At 36.4% G+C, this 13142-nt stretch overlaps 1 long non-coding RNA gene across 3 annotated transcripts in view; it reads right to left on the bottom strand.

Annotated features, from left to right (window-relative positions):
- Positions 1–13142, bottom strand: part of LOC143249086 (uncharacterized) — an 86131-nt gene that overhangs the window by 39649 nt on the left and 33340 nt on the right. For all 3 annotated transcript variants that reach the window (XR_013027514.1, XR_013027515.1, XR_013027516.1), the window contains one exon: positions 98–372. This is a non-coding gene — a long non-coding RNA (uncharacterized LOC143249086). The remainder of the gene's footprint in view (positions 1–97; positions 373–13142) is intronic.

The raw sequence follows: 13142 nt of genomic DNA, 5'->3' as shown, positions 1-13142 counted from the left end.
TTCCAACACTTTCAAAATGTATAATTTGTTGGTTTTTTTTCTATTTTCTTATTACCTAAATACGTACGGCATTAAAAATAAAATAATATGAACATACGATACATATTTTGTTTGGAATGTTTTTTCTCACTTGTCCACTAGATGGAGATTTCTTTAGCTTTTCAGAATGTTACCAGACATTGAAATGAAGAGAGGAAGGCCTTCTTGCAGCTTCAGGAGTCTGAGATAAGGATTCTGCTGGTACAGAAGTAGCTTCACTCGCAAGAGACCTCATGCTGCTAACGGTTGCCTGGTTTACCTCAACTGAGTAAACACCACTCTCAAATCACAACAAGTCTTCTGTACTAGCATTACCACGAAGCTCCATGTTTCCTGAAAAATTATAAAATTATAGTAAATGTGTCTCTAAGATAGCATTAGAAAAGTTTTATTTTTAGAAACAGTAACTTGTCTTCACAGTTGTCGCTCAGACATTCTTATTATAAAGGGAATAACATAGGTAGTTAGTACGTGTGGTCACTAGTTTGGAAACACTCCTTCTTAATGAAAATTCGAAATTGACTATGAATGTGGTTTACAGTACATTAATTATATTTAAGGCCCGGCATGGCCAAGCGTGTTAAGGCGTGCGACTCGTAATCTGAGAGTCGCGGGTTCGCATCCCCATCTCGCCATACATGCTCGCTCTTTCAGCCGTGGGGGTGAATCCCACTATTCGTTGGTAAAAGAGTAGCCCAAGAGTTGGCGGTGGGTGGTGATGACTAGCTGCCTTCCCTCTTGTCTTACACTGCTAAATTAGGGACGGCTAGCACAGATAGCCCTCGAGTAGCTTTGTGCGAATTTCAAAAACAAACAAACAGTTATATTTAAAAGCTTTTGAGTATCCATTCTTTGATATATTGTTTAGGGAGAGTATTCATGATGAACCTGTATAGAATGGATGGCAACTGCTAACTGAAGACGAAAGGCGGAAGACTTTCGAACGTTGTCCTCTACACTTGTCTCCACAACAGGCAGTTGCCGTCCATTCTACAAAGTTTCATCTTAAATAACCATGTTTCAAAGTTTCCGCTCAAAACTTTACAAAAGGCTATACGGATGAAGCCCCCCCCCAATTTTGTAGTGGTAGATTAGATGGAAAGTACTCACAGCCAACGTTTGAATAATAAGATTTGACCTTCTCTCACACCCACGATCCCTAAGTGTAAATAGCGCTTTTTGTGACAAAAGTTCACAAGGTCATGAATCATTGGATTTAGCGGGTATACTGACCAATAGGACTTGAACGTCCCATAAATTGATTTAAAGAAAGATAACTCTAGAATTATTGATGCTCTACACTTGTATGTTGTTAATTCAGGTAATCGATAAAGCATATTATACAACACGTAAAGCCCACTTTAGAATAGCTTCAGATAAATCTTGGTATGCAAATGTTTCTTTAAGAACAATGGAAAAGTGAGTGATGGTCATAAAGTTTAATTACTGGGCCAATAGAAGTGCAAAGGTTGAGAGTTAGGAAATTTTGTTAACTTGCCATATTTTATTCTTCTGCATTGGTCTGTTCTATTGAAGACCTTTTACACAGAATGAGCTAAAAAGCCAGGTGAAAAATCCCTGATGTTCTGTCATAATTATTCCTCATTGTGAACTGATGACTTGTCGGAAGATAATCTGTCGTAATATCCATCACCTGAAGCAGCTGTTCTTAACACAATAGCGGGATACTGTAAAAATAATAACGGCGCCCAGTTGAAATTACTGAGTGTATTTGGTAAAAACGCGAGTTGAGGCCCTCAGTATGCTAATCACTAGGCCAAAGTCAAGCCCTAGTTTTAGTTACCCTCGTTTCAACAATATATTTCATATATTTGACTTGACGTAAAAAGCAGCTAGCTTGTAGCTACTTTGTGTCACTGCAAGCACTAAGATAGGGAAAAATGATAACCAAAATGTTTGATATACATAAGTTAGTTAATAAGTTGCATTCGACTTTGGTGATTCTATAGACAACTAAAATGAAAATGATGTATTTTTCTTTTGTTTTTGGTTTCGTATTTTTACGTGAAGCTACTTAAAGATACTCTTGTTTGTCTAAACAGTGATTTGAATGTTACTCTTGTATCACACCCATAGTCTTAAGTGTGATATTAGGTTGTGAATCACGAATCTTAAGATTCACGGTCCACACATTCTCAAATGTAGAAGTTATATAAAACAGTCCACGACACCACGTTCAGTCACGTTCTAGCTGATGGCCATGTATCTTGTCATAAGTCCTGCAGGGTAGTTTCCATTGTAAGTCTCCATCATTAGGCTTTCATGTCAAAAAGATATCACTGTTCCCTGCAATCCTCCCACACACCACACAGTGTATGAGAACGAAAGTTTTCTGGCATCTTGTTCAACAGTATGATCGTACACAAATCCATAGATGCTGTGTCCAACAACTTTTGGCATATTTTCTTATGAAATAGTGTGAATACCCATTTCATGCTGTTCAGGTACAGTACGAGTTTATCGAATACGTCATACAAGCGACTTGTGAACAAGTATCTTGTGTTCCATTTTCAGATGAAGATTCTTAATTATACTACGTACTTTAACTGGAACACGTGGACGGATTTTTCTACTGACCTTTGTATTTATTTATTTTCACCTGCTACAATACGTCATACTATTTACCATGTCTGATTTAGAAATAATGAAAGTTTCTTTCTGCATGGCTCAAGATGATTCATTTTTCAATATCATTGAGCACACACAATATACTATTGTAGGAAAATTTAAATTTCTTATCTGAATAAGTCTATATTATCGGAGTGTATTAATAATTTTCATATAAAGGGGTTGTCGCATACTCTTGCCAAAAGAAATAAATTTTTGGTAGCATCACACAATTTAAGAATGCCAAAAAATGTCAAAATTTAGTTCTGAAACATGGCGTTGCAACACCACTTTTGTTATGATTTGTCAATCTGTATATTCAAAATCGTCTCTTTACACTGGTGGAACTCAAACTGGCCCTTCATCGATCTGGCACTACATCATTTCGTCCTCATGATGTACACTATGAAATGCTGCACCATCTATCTCCTGCTTCTCTTGCTATTATTCTGATTGTTTTTAACTGGATCTGGTAGGAGAATGTTTCTTCTGATACCTGGCACATGGCTATTGTCCCACCTTTCTCTAAGCCTGGGAAGGATACCAAGATTCCTTCAAAGTACCATCCAATTGCTTTGACGAGCTGTCTCTGTAAGACCTTAGAGAGGATGGTTAACGCTCGTCTTGTTTGGTTTCTCGAATAAAATAACCTCCTCTCATCGACCCAGTGTGGGTTCCAACAACAGCATTCCACTGTGGACCACCTTATTCGACTTAACATCAATCAGAGAAGCCTTTCTCACGACAACATCTTGTATCAGTATTCTTTGACATTGAATAAGACTTATGATACAACATGGAAGTATGGTATTTTGCGAGACCTCCATATACATGGGTTACGTGGTCATTTGTCCTTTTTGTTAATTTTTCAATGGACGGGAGATTACAAGTTCGTGTGGGTTCGACACTTTCCCGTTCTTTTCAAAAGGAACTTGGAGTACCTCAGAGCTCTCTTTTGAGTGCCGAACTTTTCAGTATAAAAACTAATGCCATCACTGAACAACTCCTTCTCACTGTTGCAAATGGTCTCTGTGTCGACGACTGACACGAGATGTAAAAGACTGCCCTCAATCGTTTACTGAAGTGGACCACAGCAAACAACTTTAACTTCTCTCTCTCTAAAACTGTTTGCATGCACTTTTGCCGCCAATGGAGTATTCACCCTGATCCTGAACTCCGTATTGGTGAAATTGTGCTGCCTGTCGTCCTTGAGACAAAATTCTTAGGGCTTATCTTTGACTGTAAGCTGACCTTTATACCACATATCAAACAGCTGCGGGTCAAATGTACAAGAGCACTGAACATCCTCCATGTTCTCTTTTCCACCACTTGAGGAGCAGATCAATGTTCTATGCTAAAGATATATCGTGTTCTTATTTGATGAAAACTCGACTAGGATCACTGGTCTATGGCTTTGCCAGAACCTCGGCCTTAAAGATGCTGGACCCTATTCATCATCAAGGACTTCGGCTCTGTACTGGGGCTTTTTGAACTTCCCCAATTCAGAGCATATACATAGTCTCGTGAACCTTCTTTGCACCTCCGCCATTTGCAGCTATCTTTACTCTATGCTTCGAAACTTCGTTCCTTACCAAAGCATCCCACCTGGGGCTGTGTATTCCTCCTTTACTTTTTCACAACAGATGATCTGCCATTGCTCTTTTTGGCCTTCGTATCCAGGCAGAGTTGGATGAATTGGGTCTGTCCTTGGGTAACATTGCTGTATCCACTGGTCAGCCCATCCCACCATGGCTTCTAACAGTCCCCAAATGTGGCCTGTCTTTAAGTCATCTGAGAAAAGCAGACACTCCCGATTGGAAATGCTGCCTGCTATTTGCTGAACATCTTTCGAACCATCCTTCCATTCCTATTTATACAAATGGTTCGATATCAGTTGACTGTGTGAGCTCTGCCATGGTTTGTTGTGATTCGGTGGTTGTGTGCAGAATCCCCTCTACAGCTTCTGTGTTTAGTGCTGTACTATACATCATTTCTCTTGCCCTGGATTACATAGAAGCTAAGCAGTACTCAAACTGAACTATTTATATTGCCTCGTTTAGTTCTCTACTGGCCCTAGAATCGCTTGACGTCAGTTCACACCCTGTTCTCGCCGATATTCAAAACCGACTGGCCAATTTCTCTTTAACATCTACTTCCATCCAGTTTTTCTGGATACTGGGCCACGTTGGAATTCGCGGAAACGAGCTCGCCGACACCTCAACTAAATTTATCTGCTCTGGCACTATCACTACTGTGCCTGTTCCACACATGGACTATGGCCCTGTATTCAAGGTTCGGCTCCTTGGAGTGAGCAACGCAAAAACAAGCTTTCCCAAATAAAACCCTATACTGGACTTTGGCCATCTTGCTTCCGTAAGGGTCGGAAAGAGGAAGTTGTTTTAACTAGACTATGCATTGGAAACAGTTTTTTAACTCCTTGTTTTATTTTATCTGATGCAATAATGTGCAGTCTGTGTAACACTCATGTCACAATAAGCCATATTTTACTTTCTTGCCGTCGTTACGACTCTCAACGACGACATAATTTTAAACATGTTCTGTCCCAAGATTTGTCCATAACGTTAGACAGTGTTATTGATGATGGTGACACTGTCCATCTTAGTAATGTTTTTAGTTTTTAAAGGTCATTAATGTTTTTAATGCCATTTAAGTTTTTAATTTATAAATTAGACCTTTTTTTAATGGGATTCCTTTTTAAGAATCAAAGACCGTCTAGTTCGATTTGAAATTAGAAATTGGCCGTAACATCAAATAACTCGAAACCAGGACTAGAAAGGCCAACTTCAGGTGACTAACGCTGCTGTTTGAACTATCCGTTAGTCATCCTGGCGAGTTATTTTTTAAAATTTTGCTACATGTCTTTTAAAACCTCTTTATTACTTTCCTTTTCAAAAATGGTCAAATAACTCAGACCCAGAACTGGAAAGACCAACTTCAGGTGACTGACGGTGGTTTATGTACTTACCTGTTAGTCTTCCTGGCGAGTTATGATAATTACAATTATGCTACAGAAAGTCCTTTACAACTTGTATTACTGTAGTTTTTCTCTTAACGTTGTAGACAAGATGTAAGCATTGGTTTTATGTTGTTTGTTTATTTACTTTGGTTTTTTAAACTTTGTTTTGTTTTACCTCAATTTCCTTTTATGAATTTTACTAAATTTACTTTAACTTTTTACCGGATGTGAAATATGTAAAAACGGCTGGTGTGGGTAGAGAAAGTACAATGTATAAGTGGGTTTTCTCGTCATCACGGATTTTTACCGGATGCTTGGCGCAGATAGTTGAGCTGCTTTGTGCCATAAAACACCAAATCAACCAACCAAACTTACAGTTGGCAGTATCATGACTAAAGAGAAGCTAGATACCTCTAGTCAATCCTCGGTATTGTCTTTTTATTCTTTCTCATCGAAATCTATAATCATAGTGATGAGAAAGAAAAATCACCACAGTTATCAAGCAGCATTAAATGAAGGCTTGACATGGCGTTGTAGTTACAGCACTCAACTCGCAGTTTCTGTGTATCTGGATCAAGTTCCATTATAAACATACTCGCTCTTTTACCCGTGGGCGCGTTATAACGAAAAACAAACTACATTATTTGTTAGTAAAGAATACCTAAAGAGTTGGCAATGTAGAGGTAAGTTATTTAGTCAATTAATCGATATAATCAATTACTTATGACCAGCGAATACACTGATTAGTGTCTCGTAAGCTATTCAGTTAATCGATAATTATTATTAATCAATTAATGTCACGAAAATTATCAACGAATCGATGTTATAGTTTCTGATTGTTGAAATAATCGATTAATTTAAATAGCTGGCAACATCCAATGTCAAAGTTCTGGCTTCTTAAATGTTAAATACAGTGTAAGATTACTGTTTTTTTACATTGTGTGTCATGTTTGTAATTTACAATGAGTAAGTATTCCTTTATAGACTGTTCAGGCAGAGTATTCATGATGAAACTTTGTAGAATGTACAGCAACTGCCTGTTGTGGAGACACGAGTGTAGAGGATGACGTTTCGAAAGTCTTCCGCCTTCGTCTTCTACACTTGTGTCTCCACAACAGGCAGTTGCTGTCCATTCTACAAAGTTTCACAATGAGAAAGTATACTATGTAATGTTGAGCAAACAGGCACAGAACTAAAAGGAGGGAGTTCAGAAGATCCGAATATCCTGTTTGTTTGTTTTTCTAATTTTGCGCGAAGCTACTCGAGGGCCATCTGCGCTAGCCGTCTCTAGTTTAGCAGCGTAAGACTAAAGGGAAGGCATCTAGTCATCACCACCCACCGCCAACTCTTGGGCTACTCTTTTACCAACGAGTAGTGGGACTGCCGTCATATTTATAACGCCCCCACCGCTGAAAGGGCGAGCATGTTTTGGTGCGACCGGGATTCGAATCCAAGACCCTCAGATTACGAGTCGAACGCTGTAATCCACCTGGCCATGCCGGGCCAAACATCCTATTTTGTTCTCAGGAAATAACAACTATTTTTTAATGTTGTATAAGCAGATATATAGTATAAGGGATGTCCGAACGCCACAATCACTTATTTTTCATAAATCACTAAACCAAAGCCAGACGCCCTTATACCCACTTATAATATAAAACAACAGACATAATATGTCATTTCTGAAATTGATACAGCTCGGCTTATAACTAATTATATTTATATTAATACAACAATGTGAGCATCAATTAAATGCTGCAATGGTAAATTTTCATGTATTAGGTTTTTTCCATGCACTAATTTATGTCTAGGTTTTAGATACTTATTTTTATCACATTTAACATTGTTTAGCAAATATACGATCTTTATAACACAGACTTGTTGCAGAATCGATTTTTCGTTGTTTACAAATAAAACGTTTGGTTTGTTTGTTCATTTAGAAATAAGCACAAAGTTACACAATGGGCTATCTGTGCTCTTTAGTGGTGTGTTCCGCAGACATAACTGTGTGCCACTGGGAGGAAAATATATTATAATTAATTATACTTGCCACAAGATAATATATGTTAAACCTATTCGATTTTCAAACTTACCTTCGTAATCTAGTCTCTTTAAGAATTTTCAATAATTAGAAAACTAGAAAAAGGCCGGTATGGCGAATACATAACACTTTCAATACAAACTATTTACACATATACACCTTTAACAATTAACAACCAATAACAAATATATAAAAGTACATGAGAGACACCCTTTGAAGATAAACCTCATACAAAACTACAACTCCAAGAACCACTTCAGAAAATCAGCAGAGAAGATACAAAAATTCGCAAAACCATAAACTTCTCAATCTCACTGATTGATTATCACTGTTGACCGCTTATCGCTGTGTAAACAAATTTAACTATAGCGCTAATGCTAGCGTGAAGCAGTTAATTACTTAATTTATTAAACTTTAGACAAAACTCGCACTATATCACCCAAATGGCATTATACGCTATAGTGTGTGCTACCACATGTACATCACACATACACACTCACAATGTGTATGCATACAATAAGTGAAGAAAGTGCATACCACACACCATTATTTACAAATACTACTATATTATGATGCGCACTGTACACCATTATTTATATACATTTAGTGATTTGTATACAAAATATCAACATGAATACATAATGCATGAGATCATGTCACCTTGTTGTGAAATAGTGCATGAACAAGTAAAAAATAAATAAAAATTGGAAGTGTAGGAAGTGAGGAAACAAGGTAGAAATGGACATGGAGTACTAAATCCTTTTTTCTGTAGAACCTAATAAATTCTTCTACTTTTGTAGAAAGCAATGAATCCATGACGTCGATACATAGAAACTTCTTAGGATTTTTATTTTTGTTCTTTAATCCATCTCTATTCGATTTGATTTAAGTTAAGCACAAAGCTATATATACTCGACACTAAACACGTTTTTGTCAAATTTATACTTAGATTCTATCATTGCAAGTCCGTAAACACTGTGCTACAATATAGCTAATTTTACGAAATCCCGTTTCCTTCTCATGCAATTGCAAAAACAGTGACAAGTTGTAAAGGATAAAAAACACATAAATTACGGATCTACGCGAATATCTGATTATTTTGGGTACATATAAATAGACTACAGTAGATGTATTGCCTCCAAATTCTATGAGGGTTGCTAACTGATTACTGGGAATTTCTATAGTTGGGTTAGGGTCTCGGATATAGAGTTCTAAGGCTATCTTGCAGGCTTCAGTGGTTGGAACTTCTGTAAAGAGGGATATAACATCGAAACCAGTAACCAGTAACCAATTAGCAACCCTCATAGAATTCACCAAGATAAAGACAAACTTCATGTTCAACAACCAAAACTATATACAAACAAATGGCCTAAGCATGGGCAACCCAGTATCACCAGTTCTAGCCAATATTTTTATGACACAAGTTGAAACACAAGCAATTAACACAGCATTACATCCACCGCTATACTGGTACAGATATGTAGATGACACGGTTGCGGGATTCAAATCTACAGAACACATACTTAATTTTTTCAATCACATTAACTCTATACATTCTAACATCAACTTCACATGTGAACAGGAAGAAAACAATCAAATATCATTTCTTAACCTCAAAATTACAAGAACTGATACACAATTTCAAACAGAAATCCACCGAAAAATCACCCATACTGGTCTATACATTCCTTGGGACTCAGCACATGAAACAAAAAAACTCAACATACTAAGAAACCAAATAAATACAGCCATAAAACTATGCTCACCAGATAAAATTAACGATGAATTAGACAAAATAAAACAATACTTCACCAACATCAATAAGTTTCCTCCACAAACCGTAGAAAACATTATACGCACACACCTAGACAGTAAGCAAAATCAACCAACTAAAGTAAATACAGCTCACGAATCAAGAAACCATGAAACCATATACTGCTGTATACCATATATTCCTGACATCAGCAAACAAATAACCAACATTTGGCAAAAATTAGTAGCAAAATATGACATTCCAATTAATACCAAATTTATTCAAAAACCCGGCACAAAACTGAGGTCTATACTATGTAAAAACTACACTGACAAACACCACACCAACATTATTTATAAAATACAATGTGATAACTGCCACGACTTCTATATTGGAGAAACAAGTAGAAAAATGGAAACCAGATTCAAAGAACATAAAAAGTCACCTTCACACGTTTTCGAACACTGCAAGTCAAATAAACACAACATAACCATAGAAAACACTCAAATACTAAATAAAGAAACAAACATAAACAAACGCAAAATTAAAGAAGCCTTACTTATACAACAACTTAAACCCAAAATAAACCAATATAAAGGAACGCCTTTATACCTATATTAATAAAATAAAATAAATAAAATTATATATTCAAACATCTAATACCGCCTTCTACATTTCGACACACAGTTACACAACCCCTTTCAGACATGTGGTCGGCTTCCGGTCAGTTACCTCTTTCTTTGTGAACCTGACGATGACCGAAGAAGGTCGAAACGTTGTTCGCTCTTCTATGTAAAAGTGTTTTCTCAGCCCACACGAGCCGTTTTTGCATATAAATTTCTCAACAAGTGGGTTTCTCGTCATCACTGATTATATTAATACTTGAATAATATTGCTATACCACATACATTTCTCACATTTGCTAGCTATTTAACTGGCTAGTTGGCATTGGATGGTAATAAAGAATCTCATGATCTATAGAAAAGGGAAGGACGACCAAGGACAAATTGGATTAATGGGAGTAACAAAAAGGATCACGGAAATGAGTTACTATAACATTCATTCAAGCAGGGTTCAACATCCATTGACACGCATATAGTTAAGTAGACGAATTAAGTGTTTTTGGTTTTGTATGAATATTTTATTTCTACATTAGTGTATTGTACAGTACGTGTAACTTTGTTCGTTATTATCCATCAAACTTTATTCAAAAGTAAAATAACTGCCTTCATTTGTTGCCTGTGTCGTTGCATCTGTTTAACAGTTCTGTATGTAACATAATTAATTGGTGACTCATCCGGAATAGGTCTAAACAGTTCTTTAAATTGTTGACTGCAGGCAACAAAAAGGAAAGGAAGACTGATTGGTTAAAGTTGGAGAAACCTCAAAAAGAAGTACTTGATTCTATGATTATTGAGTTGTTGGATGCGTGTAAACTGTTAGAACTAGAATTTAACAGTCACTGAGAAAATGCTGAGCTTTAATTCTTTATTAGGGACAGACTCGTATATAATTGACAGAATTATACAAAAACAGTTTGTCCTGAATCCAAACGTTTAGAATATGATTGGAGGTTAAAAGATCTGAAATTGCAAAGAGGAAGAGAAAAAAGACAAAAGGAAATATAATTAAAAATATTATAAATAGTGGAAAAATTAAAATTAGAAACTGAAAAGAAAGGATCAGATTAAAAGAGATTGAAAATATAAACAGAGTTCTTGTATAAAGTCACCACTACAACTTAACCACAGTCGTCATGTCCAAATGGTACGACTATTCAATTATATGCGGTAGATAAATACTTTCAACATTTTGAGAAGGTAGCCAAAAGTTTAGAATGATCATAAAGTTCATGACCTCTTTTATTGCAAAGTGTCATTAGAGGAAAAGTTCAAAAAGCTTATTGTACACTCCCTAAAGATGATTCTATCTTGTAAATGCAGCCATTATTAAAGTGCATAAGTTAGTTCCTGAAGCCTACATAAAAAAATAATAACAAAACCCAAGTAAAATTCGCCCATGAAAATGAGGTATATTTTGGAAGGTGATACACATCTAAAAAAGTGAATGACAACTTTGAAAATCTCAAGTAATTGATTTTGGTGAAATAACTTCAAAGTTGTGTTGCACACTTATTGACGAAATGGAAATAAAAACCTTGCAACAAGCTGCCACACTGGCTGATAATTTTGCTTTAAAGTCTGGTTCAATAGGCCCAAACGTTCTGGTCCTCCCCCTCACAGAAATGGAGATAGTACTAGTTCCACTGGTCATTCGGTTAGCATTACCAATTTGTCCTCTGCTAAGGCTGAAAATAGTAGTCTGGTAAAAGCTACAAATCAAGTCCACCTACAAGTGCATGTCAGTCGAGTTATAGTGGTTCTGTCTGACATTAATGTTAGTAATTTTAGATTGTTGGACTCTAAAAGCAAAGAAAACAAAAAGATGCAGTCTAATCAAGGGTTGAAGTTTATGTCTGGACTTTTACAGCAGGTTGTATACTAAATGGGAACCAAACAGAAAATGTTTAGTGAATATCACCCAGAGTGTCGGAGAGCTCAAGAATGATTTCACTTCACTTTGAAGATTATGACAATGAGAAAGAATGGGATGATGGTACTCCTTTATTGTTGTTGCTAGTTGTATACAGACATCCCTTAATATCAGTCCATTTGAGTAAATTGTACAGGAGGAGTCCTCTGAAGTTGATTAAGGAACTAGTTCAATGAGGAGTCAGAGAGTCTGAATTTGCTGTATTATATCTCCAAGTTTAAAGCCAGGTTCAGTCGGGGATGTGAGTTAGCTCATGAAAACCTCTAGAGGTTACCCTATGTTTCATGGCCCATATCAGGTGATGAAGAAAGTGAGTGATCTTGATTATGTGATTGAAATATCTCTTCATAGAAAATACACTCATTTCTGCCCTATTAACATGATGAAACCATACCACGAGCCCCCAGTGGCACAGCCGTATGTCTGCAGACTCTCACCACGAGAAACCCGTGTTGAAATCCATTGGGTAGTTTTGTGCTTGATTTCAAATAATCAATCAACCATACCATGATTGCAATGAGTCATCTATTGTAGCAAGTGCCAGTGATATGTATGACACCAATAACTGAACAAATGATGTTAGTGTCACTGAAAATGTTATAGTCTTATCAAAAATTGATATAAAATTGGGACACTTGAGTCGAGTTGAGAAAGAACAGTTATTAAGTTTATTTGTCATGTATAAACATTTGTTTCTAGATTTCTAAATATATTGTTTCATGATGTTGATGATTCCAAATTTACAAAGCATCATTCATACAAGGGTCACACCTGAAAAAGCACAACAAATTAAAAGTGAAATTGGGGACATAATAAAATTTAACATGATACAACCAAGTCAAAGTTACTGGAGATCACCTTGTGTTCTGTTGCCAAAATCATATATTTTTTACATTTTGCAGAGATATTTTAAGTGTTAATTCTACACCCAAGGGTGATTTCTTTTCAATCCTCAGGATCGATAATTTTATTGGCAAGATTGGTAAATCCAAGTCCGTGAGCAAATGTAGTTTATTGAAATGGCATTAGCATGTTCTATTGACTGAAAAGGCGGTAGATATACATTTGTAACACCAGATGATTTTTATGAATACAAAGTTATGCTTTCTGACATGAATATGCACCAGCCACATTTGGGTGATAAATGAGTT

This window comes from Tachypleus tridentatus, chromosome 4 (genome assembly GCF_004210375.1).
Source record: "Tachypleus tridentatus isolate NWPU-2018 chromosome 4, ASM421037v1, whole genome shotgun sequence".
NCBI classification, from domain to species: Eukaryota; Metazoa; Arthropoda; class Merostomata; order Xiphosura; family Limulidae; genus Tachypleus; species Tachypleus tridentatus.
The sequence above is the reverse complement of the archived record's forward strand: the minus strand, read 5'-3'. Positions and strand labels throughout refer to the sequence as shown.